This window comes from Rhea americana, unplaced genomic scaffold, assembly GCF_003343005.1.
Source record: "Rhea americana isolate MKP2758 unplaced genomic scaffold, rheAme1 scaffold_1, whole genome shotgun sequence".
Classification (NCBI taxonomy): Eukaryota; Metazoa; Chordata; class Aves; order Rheiformes; family Rheidae; genus Rhea; species Rhea americana.
This window is the reverse complement of record NW_028185038.1, coordinates 12,913,150-12,932,305: the sequence shown is the minus strand read 5'-3', so window position 1 is coordinate 12,932,305 and position 19,156 is coordinate 12,913,150.

Genomic DNA, 19,156 nt, shown 5'->3' with positions numbered 1-19,156 from the left:
CCACTCCAGAAATAAACCAAGCAGTGGAAGCTTACCTACTGCAGAGAGAGGCTCTTAGTCACGTGTATGCCACCCTTTCGTTAAAGCTTTGACAAAGCGTATCTTCACCAGTCTGAGTGGAGGGGTGTTTTAATGAGCATAGATAAAAAAGGCAAAGAAATATATTTGGAGGGTGATACCTCTGAGGCTGTCAAAACTCAGAGAACCATAATGCAGTATGTTGACGAGCAAGCTAGCATGCATTTCTCTCCTCTGCAAGAAGCCATAGSGTTTTCAATGGAGACAAGATTTCATATGTATTGCTCTCTAGAAAGTAGTTGTAGAAGACTTGGTTGCTGCTAACCCTTCATCTCCTCAGGCATTCATGGAAATTTAGAACCCCCAGAAAGCTGCAGTTTCCACCTACAAGAGCAGGCTGGAAAATGGCTGTCCTTTCCCAAGTCCTCATCTCTACTCTACAGCAATCAGTGCACAAGCTGTGTCAGTAGGAGGTAACAAAGGTTCACCAGGAATGAATCATGCATTTATTCACCTCTAACTAATATTACTGTTCAACCAGTCTGACCAAAACAAAAACTTTACTGGAATCAAACATGTGATCTCTTCCCCTCCCCACCCCCATTTATTGCACAATGGCTGTCTGTTAAATACAGAGACAYGAAATTAAAGTATCTTTTCTGTAGCCCCTCTCAATGCAATGGCACAGGGCAACCATGTCAGTTGTGTCCCTTGACTGTCCCTGTAACTGCATTGTATCAGCCACAGAGATAAGCAAGAGACATCTTCCAGGGTCAGAATGTGGTTTCCAMGTGACAGACTCTCTGACACCAACACAGGCTCATTTGTTCTCTTCACAGAGATGAATTTCAAGATTATTTCAAACCTGATAGAGAAAATAGTGTCARACATAATAAAATGGCTTAAGGGAACACATAATGGCTTCCCTGACTCCCAATCAGGAGACATCTGCCACTAGAAATGCCACGTGCTCCACTGGTGACAGAAAGGAGGATGGACGTGTTTACAGGTTCCAACACGAGCTAAACTTTAAAATTGTCTATGTTTCCCATTGTCACAGTATTATATATGAGAYAGGAGACTAGTCTGTGAGATATACCAGCTCTTAGACTCCTGCAATCCCATTATTCACAATGGCATTTCTCTGACTGATCAATACTCATTTTGTTTAGAAACAGTCAGAAATTTTTGGAAAATTTGGTTGACTGGAAAACTTGCTTTGTTGAAACAAGTTCTGTGGAATTTGCCTGCTTCTCTAGACTGCTGAGTATTTTTCACTCAGTGGGTAAATCTCTTTTTGTTTTACTTTCAAATTACATAAAAAGTTTCAGATTCATAGCAAAGCAAAATGGGAAACCATTCCGAAATCTAGAAAACATGCAGATGAGAATAAAAGCTCTTCTTTGCTAGTGTTAACTGAAGCAATTGCCTTCTCCAGTGATAACTGAAGCAGTTGGCTTAGTTGTGGTAAAAAATAATACTTAATATTTAAAAATGCCTATAATACTTGAATACTTTTAAAAAAAGAGTTACCAGACTGTAGAAAGTGATTTCACTCAACCACTTGCAAAAAAAGTTTTAGCAGAACTCTGGATCACAAAATCACAAAATCTGAAGAGAACTTATTTCAAACACATCAAAGCTTAGGGAGCTCTGAGTCTCTCATTGGCTCTCTTCTAACTCTTAATTTAACACTGCTTACCCCAGATGACCTCTTTTATGGAAATAGCCAGCTGAATACAATAAACAAGAAACCAGCAGAATACAACTGGGTTCCCCAGGGATTATTCTCCATCCCTCCTTTTAAGTGTACATGTGTATTAATTATAGGTGCAAGTGAAAATTAGATTGAAAGTGATAAGGAGAAGCTCTAATTTGGGTGAGTCCTTACTATGTCCAAACACTTTCCTTATTAAATCATTATTTCCATCTTTCTGAATTCCTGAGAATTTATTATTTTGGCCTTTGCAAGCATGAGACCTCTTCTATTTAAAGCAGCGCATCCATCTGACAACACACCAGGGTATTTCTGCAGAACAGGATGTTCTTCTACACCCACATTTTCTCCTCACTTCCTTCCTAGCTTTCTTCTACCATTTGGAAATAACATATCAGAAGTGAGCTGAAGAGTGGAGCCAGTTCAAACATTTTTGCCAAAATGAGATTTCAGCAAAATGCACTGTTTTCAAAGCTGAAATGTCACATGGGAACACATTGGGTCCCAGAAGCATTTTCTCAGGAGAGTTTTAGGGATGAGGGTAGTTGATTATAGCAGGAAAAAGTCACTCTGTAACTCAAGGCTTGAGAGCCAGTTTGCAAAGATGGAGTGCTAATACAGAGTGCAAAGCACACAAAGCCTAAAGCTGACAAGAAAGGGTTAAAGAGTGGATATGARGCTGATTAGCTCCAGGATGCTATGTTTGCACTGTCCCAGCTTGCAAAAATAGAAGCTGAAGAGTTTGGGAAGGAGAATAAGCAAACTATTGTATGAAGCAAGAAGCATGGCTAGGTTGTGGACCACAGAAGGGAGCCTGCCTTGCCTGCACTGATTTAGCACAGGGGACAAGCCCTAGGTAAATGTAGATATGAACATAAATGAATATGGGTGAAAGTCCATTTAGGACATTATCTTTGCACTGCCAGCCCACAAGTGTGAGATGGGGTGGCAACTTGGCTGCAGTAAGCAAGGGTGGGGTTCTATCCAACTAGAGACCAAATTATATGAACACCTTCATTTTAAATTAACCAGAGTGAGGATCTGAACCTGTGTCACTAAGCTACCATCTTGGGGCTCTTACATATCTTTTTTTTTCATGATAAACCTCCTCTTGTGAGCAAATAATAGGTTTGCTGCAATGAAGTATGAAGCTGCTCCCTTCAGAGAAGGTGAATTTGAAGAGTCCTGTCCTTTAGAACATACAACAAAARCAGGAAGAGCTACAGAGCCCTACAGGTCYRTTTGTCCTCTCAGTACGTTTGGACRATAGGGAAAGGTCAGCTTCCAAAATCTGCCCTCYACCTCCACCCTTCTTCTCACAAAAAAACYCTGGATATAGCAACCCATTAACCTGACACCTCCAGGCTGGATTGCAGTAGTTACTGAATCTACAGCTAAGYGTGAAGACTGCCAGGCTCCAGCTGGCACAGGGCACAGCCATCTGCCTTCACCATGGTCCAGGGCGTTGTAAGTGAACCTCATCCTGCAGTAGCTTTCAATGTCAGCTGAAGGCTTTGAGGCTAATTTTCCAACGAGTGAATTATCTACAAATATGCTACATCAAAGGCTGAAGATCAGCCTGTGGCCCAGCCTCAGAGCCACGCTTCAGGAAATGCATGCATGAAATGCAACAGTTTTATCTGATGAAGGAATCCAGCTATGGAGCAAATGTCTCTCAAAGAGGAGTCTTGTGAACCTAGAGCTTGTGCAAGCCAGGCAATGATGAGATCACTCCTGAGGTTCTTCAGGGATCTAGGCTGGGATATGTGCAGTCCAACATACTCATAGATGACCCGAGAAAGGGGGTGACCAGTGAAGAAGTACAGGTTGTAGGTGACACCACGATATTCAAGGTAGTGAGGCTAAGGGCTTGCAGGAAGACCTGATGAAACTGAGTGAATGTGCAATAAAACAGCAAATTAAATTAAATGTAGGCAAAAGTRAAGAAATGTGCATGGCAGAAAAAAAATTTCTAAATTTCACGTATAAAATTATGGGCTCTAAGCTTACTCAAGAGTGAGATATTGGGATTATAATAGCTCTGTGAAATGTCAGTTGATTGCTTAGCAGTGGTGGGAATAGCAAATTAAATATTAACAATTACTAGGGGGCATGCAAAATAGAGAATATTTTTATGCCACTGAGTAAATCTAAGGTTCACCCACAACTTCAATACTGCCTTTTGATCCCTTCATCTCCAGAAAGGAATGATTGAATGGAAAGGATGAAAAGGATTTAAAGAAGGGCAATAAAGATGATCAAATGTRAAAAAATGACTTCTATGAAGTAATGACTAAGGAAGCTAGCTGGACTCTTCAGCCTGGAAAAAAAGATGCCTGTAGGGGAAATGATGGAGATCTATAGAATGATGAATAATGTAGACAGGATGAGTATGGATTGATTGTTCACTATTTTTTCCAATACACGAACAAGGGTGCACTAAATGAAGCTGGTGGCAGCTATGTTCAGAGCAAATAAAAGAAGTGATTCCAGCACAGCTGACAGCTGATCTGYRGAATTCCTTTCCAGGGGATGTTATGGATGCAAAATTTTACAAAGGTTAARGAAAAGACTGGGCAAATTAAAGGCAGATAAAGCCATAGAGGGATATAGTATACCTTGAAGCCACATCAGACTTAGGGAGCCCCTGACTTAGGGAGTCCCTCTCACCCTGGAAGGTGGGAGGTTATCCTGATGACATACCATACACGCCTTGCACTCTTCCCTGTGCATCACTCACAACCACTGCTGGAGACACACGGACCTTTGCTCTGACTCAGTAAGACTGCTCTTAAGTTGCACATCTGTATGACACTCTATCATAAATTTATTATGAATTTTCCTAAATTATTAAGTCAATTCCAGACTCTGCAAAACAAAGTTCTCCATGGAGACSATTGATCCCCAAAAGACAGAAATGTCAGAGACGGCATGAAGTTATCAAACCTTTAGATCTTACTGTTAAGTTGGCATGGAAAGTATGTGCATGCTCAGGTCATAGCAGCAGTACAGAACTGATTGCTCATCAAGGGCCTAAGGAACCCACAACTGCCACCCACTGAACATGAGTTACSCATCTCTTCCATATCAGGTAGAGCTTTTCTTTTTAAGAGGGATTTATGTGTGTTTATTTCCCTTTATTWTCAAATCTCTCTCTTGCCTTTCTCCCAGACTGCTTGATAACACCCCACAGGGGGAAGCTACTTTAACTTGTAGCTTGTATTGCTTCTGACAAAGCTGACACCTGAGACCACTGGTGAAGAAAGGGAYAGAGCACGGGGGATGATAAACTCCACTACGATCAGGCCTTTCCTTAGAGAGCATCCAGCTCCCTTCCCTAAACAGTGTGGGCAGGGACCACGAGCTGTGCTGGGCAAGGCTCCACAATGTTTGAGGGCTGGTCAAAGGGCCAGTTGAGATCCCACATGTCTGTCCATCTCCTTGCTGGTAATGGGATGCAGGACTCATTTCTTGTAGCTGATGGGTTTGCCAGGCCTGGCCAGGCCGTCYGTTGAAGAATGAGCGTGGGAGTCCCATTCCTGACCTCTCACCCGCAGTGGGATTGACATAACTCCATAACGGAGAAAAATGCTGCTTCCACACGACAACAAGATAAACGTTTTTATAAGAAAGTCTCCAGATGGAAAGTGCCAGCAGTCCCGAGGTATTGCAAAGAAAGAAATGATGACTGGAGTCGAGCTACCCTGGCAGGCTTAGCATCAAGGTTCACTCCAGCCTTTAACATAGATATTTATCTTTGTTTATGAAGCAAGCTTTGCATTAGTGCAATAGAGTCCCAGCTCATCCTGCCACTGAAGAGTCCCAGGTGCTGTGAAGTGCCAGGATTTCTGGTTTAAAAATTTCAGCTATAATTCCTGTTTTATTATTACCATATTCCATCAGCATCTCATCTCCTTCTTGAGTGTAGTTGCCACTTTCTGTCTTTTCTCATTGCTTTCATTGCATTGCTGTCTCCTCACTGGGTGGTCCTTCTTTCCTTGATGGCTCCACACTGCTCTCTGTAACTATGACATTGTTTTGTTTCTGTGATTTAACTTAGTGTTCTGAAAGACATTCCTTGGCTAGAAGGCATCTGTCTTCTGTCCTTTCCAGATGCACTCTCATTTAAAAGACACTGGAGGTAAGGGAAGGGAAACCTCAACTTTTCTCTCTGCTGGAATGCTTCCAGGGCCAAACAGGCTTCCCAAGGACGGAGGCTGGCGCAGCCCTTTTGTGTTTAGCATAGATGAGCAGGGTGGGTGATGCTCTGATGGTCCTTAGATGTTTTTACCCTGAGAGAGGTCATGGAGCCGTCACCTCCACAGTCCCTAATCGTGCCCATAGCTTAATGCATACCCAAGTCTGTCTCCCAGGGTGGGAAGCTCTGCAATACAATTCGCCTATCCAAATCACAGCAATAGAAAAGCAGTATATTAAGACATTAATGATCTTTTTTTTAAATATCAAGAAAAAACTGCCCCTTTCTAATCATATTTGCCACAAACTCACAATTCAATATCCTTCTGGATTTCTCCCTCACTTTCCTAAAACTTCATCCATTTGTCATCAGTCTCTCTCATTTTGCCTTCTACCTGCTGGTAGAAAGGTTTCACCATTAAAGAAGGCTTTACACCTTGTTGGATTGGTAATGTTTTCTTGCAAGATCACTGTGCCATGCACATGCTCAAAGATGTCCAGATGCTACTGAGTCACATGAACCTATTATTTAGCTTGCTGGGATCCCTCTTCATCCTCCCTCCTTGATGTAGCAAATCAGCTGCATTATTAAAATGATTAAAAATAGACTGAGCTCGCCTGAGACTGCATCTATAATGGATCAATTGCTTTTTATATATTTCTGGCTCCCTACAGTGCTGCTTTGTCATGTCACTTTCACTCATTTGGACCAGATCTTGAAATAATAGGCACATTGAGGGGATATAAATATAGTTGTTTATTGTCTTAAAATGGGTCTACAGACAAATCACAGTCCTGGTTTCAGATATTTGGATGTTAAATCTTCTCCTTCTGTCCTTTCCCTTTTTGGACATGGATCAAATGCTGGATTTTGCACTTTGGGGTCTGCTTTATCACAAGCTATAGGAACGAGCTCTGCTGCTCAAAATTCATTCCCTCACAGGCCATTGATTTAAACAGCTCTTGGCTCAAGCCTGAATTCGATTCTGGTATGAAATAATGTCGAGTTAACATTGAAAAGATGCAGTACAGTGAAGTAAAAATAAATGCTCTGCATTGTGTAGCTTAACAGGGTGTTAATTTCTTGGGAGCACATAAATAGGAGGCACAGAGCACATCTGTTTGCTGGCGTTCGGCAGGGAAAGAGCAGGGGAAATTTGGAGCTCTGCGACAAGGACAGGCTGAACTTTGTTCCCATGTCTTGTAGCACCACACAAAGTCTCCTCTGTAGAATATCCAGTTAATTAAAAATGATATTTATGGTCCCCTTGTGATAAATGCCTGTAATCCTGCTATTAGCATTACTACAGAAACTGGCACCACAGGRGGGTGGGGGCTCCAGCGATGCAAACAACAGCCTCTCGTTTTCAGTCCTCCTCAGAGAGCTGGAGTCAACTCGAGAGGGGACACGGGGACAGCTGCATCCTCCTCACATGCCCTATATTTGCTGATGGGTTTTATGTCCCTGCCTCTGCCCCGCATGCTGCAGGGTCTCCAATGACCACTCTAATGTGGACCTTACCTCTGAGTTCAAGGCTAAATGGGGGTTGAGTAGAAACCCCTCAGCTTGAGGCATCCTCAAAGGACWTTGAGTCAGGCTTTCTGCTTGGCCTGCACATAGGGCAGCAGGACACTTACTTTTGTCCTGCTCTCAAATTCCCAGGTGTTTTGCAAATGGAAGTGAATGAACCTGCCTGGTGCTCCGGGTAAGATGTAGTCGGGTTGCCTTATTTCTTGCTCACAGTGACACACATGGACTTTAATGCACCAAAAAGCTCCAAAACGTTATCCTGCAYGCTAACCACAAGCCTTCCCTTCTCCTTGCCGTCTGCCTCCCGTGACTCACCTCGGACATGGSCCACAGCAACCATCCTCCGTGGGATATTCCCTTGATACTGCTGGTGCGGTCGAGCATTTGGAAACRTTTGCATGGTTTCTTTCTATGTGACACAACGGTTTGTAGTTCGCAAGCCTCAAAGGCTTGAGAAGTGATGGCCTGAATCCACCACTGAAAACACCACTTTAAAATACGTGCACGATAAAACGTTGTAGAAGTATTGGGGGAAGGAGAGGAGCTGGGAGAATTTCCCTGACTTCAGACCCCCTGTTTAGGCAGCTGCTCTGTAAATAGCAGGAAGGAGAGATTTCCCTCTGCGTCTCTCCTAACCACGGTGGGGCCTCGAGGCGGGTGTTTTGCCCACGAGTCCCTGAGCTCTTTTAGCCTGAATTTAAAGAGTTAATGAAGTGGAGTGATTTGTGATTTAACCTGACCAAGGAATGTCCCCAAGCCTGGAAGGATGTCACACTCCTATTTTTACATCCCAGCCCCAAATCCACCCCTCAGTTGGCCCCTCGAGGTCCTGYGCTGCCCCAGACAAAGACTATTTGCCTCCAGGAGATGGTTTCCAGTCATGGGGCTGAGGAAACAGCCAAAGGCAGCTTAAAACCACAAGTCTGATCGTTGCTTGGTTGACATTCATTAAACCTGGTTTTCTAGCACTGCTGGTAACCTCTAGGCAGCTGCAGTATTAAAACAAAACAAAACTAAACTAAAGAAAACAACAAAACTTGCAACATTACCGGGGAGCTGGATCAGCATAAAGCTCCTTTTTTACTGTTTGCATTCAGTTGCTGACAGCATCTATTTATATCCATTAATTTGTCCTAATAGCTGGACACTGTAAGTACACTGCAGTGAGTTTTTAAAAGCTTAGGAAGAACAAGTTTCAGCTGTTGAATGTTTAACTTTAAATGATATTAGATACATATGAGCTCCATCCTTACACCACTGAAAATAATAATAAAAATCTCTTTTCCTTTAGCATTTTGTTGCCAAATCCTCTCCTCTATTCATTTTTTTACAGACTGTTAGTCAGTTAAAAAGCACAGAGTCTGCTAACAAAGGAAAAAAAAAAAGATGATGAAAGCTAGAGAAACTCCTTGACACACTTTTTTTGGCTTTATGCTTTCCACTTTGAATTAGATGCCAAACCAGGAGAATGACACTGCAGAGTTCTGAGGTATTAAAAAAAAACCCATTAATCAGACCTCAGCAGGACTTTTTTCCAAAAAGGAAAAAAAAGCCCCAAACCATAATTAAAAAAAAAAAAAAAAAACAACTTTGGGGGGTCTTTCTCTTTTCTGTCTAGTTTCTGAGCTTCTGTGCTATACTTTTCTGGCAGTAAGGAAGGGTAAAAAATCCTCTCTTTTCTCACTGAGTCTGTCTTTGCCACATAATCACTTGATTGGAGGAGCTGGGGCTTTAGGCAAGGCTTGGGAAGCATGAGAGACTCTGGGGGATATCTTTCCCCTGGACGTGAGGCTGGGTCCAAAAAGAAGATAAAAACAACAACCCTGACAATATGATGTGGGAAAATGACTTTCTGATTCCCAATCTAGAGTTTGGCTTGCCTTGCCAGGTGTGATCAGATCACACAAGTCCAGCACCTGGGAGACTCGCAACACTGAGCGGTCGCAGTGCAGCCTGGTCCTAAATCATTTCAGTCCCCAAAGTGGACAGATGCTGACAGCCAAAGAACTGACCAAAGAAAATCACATTTCTCCCTGCCTGCTCCAGAAACTGAAGCACAGCTTAATACAGTACAAAAATAGCTTGAAGAAGCAGCAGTGTCCTCTACTGCGATGTTTTGCTGAAGCAACCAGCTATGATTCCTCTCCATGCTGCAGTCCTATGGATTGCAATATAGATGACAAGTCTGTCACCGATTATGGTCCATTATATCCTCACAAGATTTCCTGTGCTGTCTGCAGAGTGGATGTCTTTGCTTTGCTTTTAAAAGGATTTTGGGTAAAACAGACAGACAGCTGACATCCCCTGGCAGCATCAGCCTGGTGCTCCAGGGTTTGCTCCTTTCCAAGTGCTGCCCTGTGGAGGTACGAAGCCTTGGAAGACCCATGATAATAGGGAAATACCAGTTAGAAATTAGAATTTGGCCCCTACACTCTTCAGCAAGAATTCTGCTGCAAAAACAGGCTGAAGTATGTACAACAGTGGGACACAAATCCTGCTGGGGAGGCAGGTAAGCGATATGGGATGAACACAGTGCTTCGCAGCRCTGGATCCAGAGCTGCCCGTACAGTCTTATCAAATCATGGGGATGCCAACGGATATGTGCACGTATGGAATTGTATAGGGTACACAAGGCAATTCCCACCTCATAGAGCACCTGTGAGGCAGGATTATTTGGAGATGGCTCACAGCCAGAAAGCAATACAGTTATACTGAGTCCATTGCTTAGGCTGCAGGACAGCACAAACCTTAATAACCTTGTTCCTATAAATGAAAACCACAAGGCCCAAGCTGTCATTTTATCCCTCTGGCTTCGTACTACAAATGGACATACAGAGTTTGGGGCTTTGCCTTCCTTCTCTCCAATGGTCAAAGAGCCACCTGAGAAGAGCCAGCACTTTCCTTGGTGAATTCAACAGGGAACAAATGGAAAGCACCTATGGGGATTCTGGAAATAAAGCTAATGCTCACTTCAGGGGGTGACAAGTTTTACTCTCGCAGGCAGCTCTGACAGATCCATCAAGATCTTAACTTAGTTATAACCCACCCCTCCYCCAGACCTCTGGAAGTGAGCCCAACCTCCATCTTCCTTCTGTGTTTATGCTGCTTTGAACTGTCTAGGTAATGGAAGAGAGAGAGAGAGAAAAAAAAAGACACAGTAATGGCTCTCTTTGGAGGGGTTTTAGGCACTTAGCAGAAAGCAGGAAGTAGAGGCCTTTATAATTAAGTTGCTAATCTCTCACCAGATCTGGCAGGATGTGTACTCTAGTCCAAAAACAGGTTTAAGTCCCATAGCAATTTTTGTTTTAACATTAGGTACAAATTAGGATCCTTAATTTCTTCAGCCCTGAGACTCCACTAACAGTGATGTGCCCTTCATTAGACACATGCACTCTAGCAAAGCCTGGGCACCAGAGTCAAGATAACTCTCTCCTTCTTRTCAAAGAGATTACAAATAAGGTGAAGCCCCTCTGCTGAGGCAGAGACTCTCCTGAGGCTCCTCTCAGCAATGTTCAGCTCACGTCATCTTCTTTCTCTTCCCTCTTTTCATATCTAACAAGCAAGTTGCAGCAGGGACTCAACTGAGCTCATCACACTAGTCCTAACAGCATGCAAGGCCTTGAGTAGAGAGATATGGAAAGATTTGCTTTCTGTCCCTCTATATATGAACAATTTCTATACTGTAAAATAGGTACCAAACCCTAAATGTCCTGGTGTGCGGAGTRTGGGGCCAGTTCTGGAGCTGAGGTAAGCTCACACAGCTTCCTTCCTTCCTGACACTTCCTCCTCTTACAGCAATCGCATTTAAACGTGCAGACAGACAACACTTGCAGATTACTGTCATTTTGCTGAGGAAAATCAGCAGGCACAGAGGTATGAGATAGGATTTTTTGGCTTATTTATCACTTTAAGGAAAGTGACAAAAACAAATGAAAAAAAAAATCCTCATTCCTTTCAACATCCTCTCCACATACCTTAGGGTTTATGTTTCTCTGCAAGCTGCTAATATCACTTTGTCACCCGCCTGGAGGTCACGCAGTCAGAGAGGGTGTCCCAAGGAGCACTGGTTCTCATTACTCGCAGCTGCTCATCGGCTCAGCTCTGTGCCCTGGAGAGCAACTTGGCTTTGGGGCATGCTCCACGCCCCGGACCAAAGCAAGGAGCAGTAGCATGAGGGAAAGGGGGAAGGAATGGAGGGAGGGAGAGACAGAGGGAAAAGTAGCTTGGAAATCAAGCTGTTCGTCACTGTAAATGAGGCAGCTGTGGCGCACACATTCCTTGAGGGCCGTACACAGCCCTGTCTGCATCACACCAGCAGGTGCATAGAATAGGTGGAAAAGTGYCCTGATCAAAGGGCTCCGGAGGCAGGCAGGAAGGCTGGCTGCTAAGGGGGTGGTTAGAGTCCTCTAAAGATCAAAAAGCATAAAGCACAAAGGTGTTATATGCACCGAAAAAGAATAGAAAAACTCTGAGAGAGACAGTCTAATGGTTGGGGAATCCTCGGAGATTCCTGATTCTTTGGGATTGTGTTACAGAAGCCTTCAATGCCACCTGAACGATCAGCCAAAGTGTGTGAACGTCTCAGCGGCTGCAACGGAGAGCTGYGACTATGATAAAACAACCTTTCTGAACACCACATGAGACTGTCCAAGACAAGCTCTGGGCTGGGTTTGACATTTGTATCTCTATCATTTTGGCCGCAGAGATGGATGATGGGGAGCATAAGGAGCATCCAACCCTCCATAAAGAAAATCACTCATTTGTTTTTCCAAACATCTGCCTGTTTCTGATGCCTGTGGACATTCAAATATTTGGTCTGATTTATTTCAGAAGGATGTTTTGATGTGTTCTGAGTCAAGCACCAAGGACACACAAATCTTATTTATGTGACTACAGCAGTCACCTGTCACTAGCTAAAACAGCATTAAATATTACAGTTTTTCCCTACAGAAGGGTGATATATAGATYATTGCAAGAGCGAAGTTACCATGGTTTATCAGAAAAGCTGAAGTTACTGTTTAGYAAATTACAGTCATTAGCTTGAAGATGTTTGCATGCTTCCAGAAAATTGCAACCAAATCATAACGCATATTAACTTATTTTGCTAATCTGTGATAACTCAGTCACTTGCAAGCACCTAAGCATACTCCTTGRTTTATGTGCCCAGTCTTATCAGGTCAGGGAAAATGAGGAGACATTCAAATACACAGAGTATTTTCCTTTGTGGACCATCTAGACAGAAATCTTTATGAAGTTCTGAAACATATATTCATCTGAGAGAAGATTCATACTGTTTGGAGAACTGGCCAATTTCAACAAACTTTCAGTGAGAAGGTTTCTGTGATGAATGAAGGACTTGTGCCAAAATGAGGGATCGATTTGCACCTTAGTAGCCAAGTGGGCAGAGTTCTGTGTGGATGGAGAATAGTAGAGGAAATCTTGAGTACAGTTCTCCCACATCTCTAGGACTTGCTTTGCCACTTACTCCTTTCCTATTAGAACTGGCTTTTATTTGTTTCATTTCCCCTTTACAACTGTTGTTTCCCCAAGTTGGAAAAGTATTTTTTTTCTTCTAATGGGAAAGGCAACTTTGAAAAATGGAATAGAATGGAAAAAAGGCAGCATGCAGGATTGCTCAAGAAAGTCTCAGGCAGTTTTAGAAATTCAGCTTCTGAGAGCAGCTTCTGAACACAGGGAAATGAATGTGAAACACACCCAGACTGTGCATGTAGTTTCCAAACTCTGTTATGTATATTTGGACTGATCATAACAAATGCTGAGAGTCTACATTTCCCAAGGGCCTCCTTGGGGGCCATGACTACTAAGCACATTGCAGACTGAGGTCTGAGCTCATTCAAGTAGCTTATACCAAGATCTGCAGTTCCCCCTACACGGTTTGCAGTGGTGCTCTGTGAATACCAGATAGGCAGCTGTGCCATATCCTGAAATTGCACCAGGTATCCATTCCCATCTCTGGAGCATGCAGACACAGCTTCCTTCCAGCTCTATGATTCCTGCACCAGAAGAATTTGTCAGCATATAGCAGATCCTGCCCTGTGTCCACTGCTGCATGGTGGTATGTGGGAATCTTTAACGGATGCCAAGCTCCAAATTCACACACCCAGTTCTGAGTATCAACAGTAGAGGTCTTTACATGTGACTCAGCTGTCTAAACTCCCRTTACTCCCAGTGGAGTTTAGGGAGCTATTCAGCTCACCCTAAGGGACACATACAGACGTCAGTTCAGTTACTAAAACTTAGACTCTTGCATCATCTGAGATGCCACGGGGTACCTAAGAAATCTGCACGGGGCTGGCAGACATGGCACTGGAGCTATAGGAGACTTGCAGCCTTCTGTAGCAGCAGCTGAGGGCAAGGCAGGATGTTCTGTTGCTTCTCAAATGGGAGTATGTGCTTGGATTTAAGCAACTGAACRAAGTCCCTACACTTGGTCAGCTAAATTGCTCTCTACACACCTTAGATACCAGATCAAATATGGACAACTATAGCTATAGACACTCCAAATTAGATGGCTAGAGCAAAATCTCCAAAATTCATTTTTTGAGTGCTGTCACTTGAAGTGATGATGGTGACGCAGCCGTAACAGCCACACCGGCTTTGTGCAAGGCCACATCCGTATGAGGAGGCATTTGGCTATTCTGGCAATGTTTGTATGTCACTGTGAAGTGTCTTGTGTGCCTTCAGAGGCAGCTGTACCACCATTTGGACGTTCCTGCCTGAGAAGCCAACTGCAGTAAATAGTCCTGGATGTTCAGTGGATGGCATTGATATATTTTTTTTTTTGAGTCATCAGTTAACTTTTTAGCCAACAGGTGCCAAGGGAAAGCCACAARTGCTGCCTTCACAGCTGACGCATTTAAATTACAGTATAACCTATTTATGGCCATTAGAAACCTCTCAACCATTTGYGTTAAATGTGGAAAGTCAATTCCAGGATATTTGAATTGGCCGATTATTTTCTTCCCTCATACATTTCCTCTACAGAACCAACTGAATATAATGCTTTCTATTTCTTTACCTCCTCATTTCTGGCTGGCATTGGGCATGGTTCAATGTCTGCTGTGTGCCATCTCATAGGTGCCTTCACTTCAATACTGAGCAAGAGGAATGCACCCTCACTGATCTCATAGGTGCCTTCACTTCAATACTGAGCAAGAGGAATGCACCCTCACTGACTGATAAAGAAGTCACATTCAGCTTTAAACAGAGGCTCCCTGTATGGGAGGGAACAGTTTCCTATGCAGAGGGACTAAATAGATAAGGAGCACTCAGGCTGGGAAAGATGACAGAGGGAAGATATGATCAAAGTGTATAAAATCATGAAGGACAGAGATGGTGACTAAAGAATTTTTTTTTTTAATGTAACACCAAGTCTAAGGACTGTGCAATGACATTGAGACAACAGATTTGGAAAGGGAGGAAGCATTTTTTTTTTTTTTTTGCACAGTGCATGACTGAAGTACGGAACATATCACCACAGGATGTAGGGGAGGCCAACAGCATAAACAGATTGGAAAAATAATTAAGCAAATTAATGTAGGAAAAGTCCATAAGGGGTTGTTAAACATGCCAAAGTCAGGAAGCCACGGAACTGCTGATTGTTGGACACAGGAGAACGTACTGGGAAGAGTCTCTAGACTGGCCCTGTTTTTCCCTTCACTGAAGTGTTTGTGACTGACCTCTGTCAGAGGTTGGTACTTGGGCGGATAAACCACAGTTTGATCTAGCATAGCTGTTATGGTACATTATGTGTTGTGTTACCATAGGTGGAGAGAGTCTTCCACAACGCGATCCAGAGCAGGAGGTAGTCCAGCTTTGACATCTCTCCATTGACTACAGAGCARTATTGAGATGTTGCAGTCTGCCTAAGCATGTAAGTTAGACACCTGAAATTGCTTAGTTTAAATGTCCTCTCTTCTGGCTGTGATTTGCAGAAAACAATAGCAAGTTAAGTGTCTAAACCCTGCTGGTTTTAAGAGGAGTTATGTCCCCTTTATCTATTTAGATTTTTTTAAATAATCTCTCCAGGCACCTCCATGTATTTTAGGTACCAAAACCTCTATGAAAATCAGGCCAGAGTGATCTTTTCCTTTTTATCTGGTGAAGCTCAAGCTTCATTTGCAAAATGATTGTGACCCATAGATTAAACTACAGTTTCTACACACTTTGCAACCATTATTATTAATGATGCTTTTAAAGCATTATGTCTGGAAAAGGCATATTTTGTCTGTTTGCAAAAATAATTTCAGCGAGTTCTCTTTCCACAGATCACAGAGAGTGAATGTAYTCAGTGCAACGAGACACATTTGTGTCACCTTCATCAATCTCCTAATTTTAAAACTAATTCTTATGCCTCTTACCTTCCACTCCTCATAGAGCAAGTCAGGAAGAGAGGTGTTTTCCGGCTTGGCTGAGCAGCTTACACGTAAGCATGCCAGGCTCCAAACAGAACCACATACACTAGAAACATAAATCAGGTCTGTAACATGAGTCTGCTGGAGGAGAACTCTATTATGCACTTGACCTGTATCCRGGGTTCATTTCAACATGACCCTGGCGTAACTCGCTTTATCAGCTGTAAAGCCAAGCTCACCAGCTGTACATTATGTTCACACTCCAAAGCCACTGGAGAAAGCAAATAGAGCTCCAGAGCAGATCTATGAGAACAGACCAAGAAAGTCCCTTCTACGTCTTKTGCTTTCATTGCTATAAAGCTGAAAGAATTAATCTGGGCTGTACTCAGAATGAAGTGTTTTGTTTAATCTGGAGGTATGCTTCTGAAATTAAAGAAACGGAGTCAAGCTAAAGCTTAAGGTGAGCAGTCCTCTTGAAGTGAATGATTCAAATGCTTCTTGTTGAAAATGTTAAAATGGAGCCTTTTCGGTTTGTCAGGAAGAAAGGGTCTTTCCACCTTTCTGTGGCAGAAAGCATTAGATGAATTCGGTCTGAGCCTGTGGATAGTTTCAGTCAGCCAGAAACTGAGTTTATTAGCAAATAAGCTATCCATCTGAAAAATGTTATCTAACTCTATCCCCAAAGTTCTTCTCATTGCTTAAAAATATCCTATTTATAGAGGAAGCTGTAGCTGAGAATAGATTTAAGCTGTTGTGGTTCATTGTCTGTCTCCTTGGGAAAGCAAACCAATTAAGCTCTTCTATTCTGGAGCATTGGTGCCTGTTTATTATGTTATTTGAGGGAATATAGTCTTACAGTCTCTGACAGATATGACTGCACTTTTTATAAGCAAATAACCTGTTTTCAGTAGCTTTGAGATAGAAATGGTCACAACACAGCTTAGGAATGCAGAAACTGCCAGCTGAGACCAATGGAGCATCCTGCATCCGCGTCTCTGCCAATTGCTTTTACCAAAAGCTCTCCAAAGAATCTGCCAGGCAGTTAAATAAAAGCATTGTTCTTAATGTGTTAGAAGAGATGGCTTCTGGCTTGAAACAGGAGGAACTATCAAACTTTTCATTACCTAAGCTAAGCAAAAAAGGAAAAAAAAAAAAAGAAAAGAAACCAGAAATAAGGGGGAAAAAAAGAAGTGCTAAAAGCAACTCCATTTAACCCTGATGTTTTACATTGTTTTGAGGAACTTCTAAAAGTCTGATTGATTGCTTTGCCATTTGAAGTTCTCTGTTTCTTTACAAAATAAGTACAACACAGATAAAATTAATCACASTTGTCTTGCTAAGGCGTGCCAGCCTTTTGTTGCCAGGAAAGGAGAGAAATCTGTGCAGAACCTATTTCTTTCAAGATAAGTAATGGGACAGCTGGGCTGGTGCTCCCAGGGCTGGAGATGCCCTTGGAGAGGTGACATGGAGTGGGTGTCTATTCATCCACTATCCATGATACTCAAGGATTTGCTTTTGTAGGCTGCCTAGCTGAGCTGGCAAGAGGATGCCAATGCCTAGTTTACTAGCATGGAGAAAAGAAGGCTTGAGGAGGATCTTATCAGTGTGTATAAATGGGGATGAGTAAAGAAGATGGATCAGARTCTTCTCAGTGGTACCCAATGACAGGTCAAGAGATAACGAGCACAAAATGAAACACAGAAAATTCCATTTAAACATTTTTTAAAAAACAAACTTTTTTACTGAACAGGTAAATGGGAACAGGTTGCCCYGAGAGATTGTGGAGTCTCCATCCTTGGAGATAYTCAAAACCAAACTAGACATGGTCCTGGGCAACCTGCTCTAGCTGCTCCTGCTATATCTAGCTGATCTAGCTGACTTTGCTAAATCTAGCTGATCTTGAGAGGTTCCTTCCAACCTCAAACATTCTGGGAGTTTGTGATATGAGCATATATCCTGATAAAGCTTTTTTGAGCTGTGTGCTYTGTGGCCAAGTTATGCCAGGTCAGTTACTGGACAGTAAATGTGCAGGTCCCTTAACATGCACATGTCTTTAGACCTGTGCTTAGCATCACAGGGATGACAGCTTTGGTTTTGCAGGCAGTGGACTAAGTCCATCCACTCATTTTGTGTTTATTTTACCAAGCAGACAGAAATTCGCTGGCCACTTTTATTGATTCACTGCTTTTGCTTTGTCCATGTAGGCAGATGGACCATGTTCACAGCTACCTCGTGTTCCCAGGGTAACCACAACCAGCTTTCTTGTCCACATCTGTTTGGCTGCTAGAGACTTATGACYTAGCTTAATGACCTGAATAGTGGCAGCCTCTCATTTTCTCATCAGTATCTTTGAACCTCAGGGCTATTTTACAGCCATGAACTCAGGAGTGGAGTCAAAAAGACAAGCAACAACAGCACAAACACAAAAATTTTAAGATTACGTAAGAATTATTTGCTCAGTGGTGATYGTGGAAAGTCTGTCAGAGACTATAAGGTTAACCTGACACCCTGGCTGTGGCATGAAATGAGTCAGTAGATAAGCTGGCCCAGACCAGCCTCCAACAGGTCTTGGGGAGCTACCACTATTTACCACCTGCAAATTATTTATGGTGCTCCTCTTTTCTTAGCTCCTGTGATCTACGATGTATGTCCAGTGGCTCTGAATCACTTGGCATTTTTAGCATGTTGTTAAGGAAGGCTCACTGGTTCTGCCTCAGAACATGTCTACAACATGTTTGCTGTCAAGAAAAGAGTCCCCAGCATGTAGTTTGTGTAACCAGAAATCTCATGGAAAACATTTTCTCATGGAAAATACGCAAACCCTACTGGCAGAAAATCCATGACTAGACAAAAAACAGTCCAGGTGGCCTTTGATTAGATGAGAGATTGGACAAGATGCTCTGGATGGTCCCAAYTGGTATGAAGCTGGATTGACTGGACCAGACTTGAGTGAAAGGGTAACACACGCAGATGCAGAGTGGCTATAGTCAAGCTTAAGAGCATCAGGCAGAACTGTCTGTTGCTTGCAAAATGACTTCCCTCCAAACTGGCAGTTTAACAACACCATGGCCTTGTGTTCATCAGGTGCAGGAGTTATACACAGAATGCTCTTTGAAGAGCCACAGCAGCTGCAACAGCTTCCTGCTAAATTAAAGGAAAATACTTAAAGCTCCTGTGTGCTGCTGAAGTGTGCACACAGCTAAGAGTTTTACAGAGCTAAAAATCCCCACACTGATTTCATGTATTCATTTAAAAGCCTTAGGGGGCACAAGYCATGGTTTAACAGCGGGAACACAAAGAACCTCTTCTTTGGGAGCA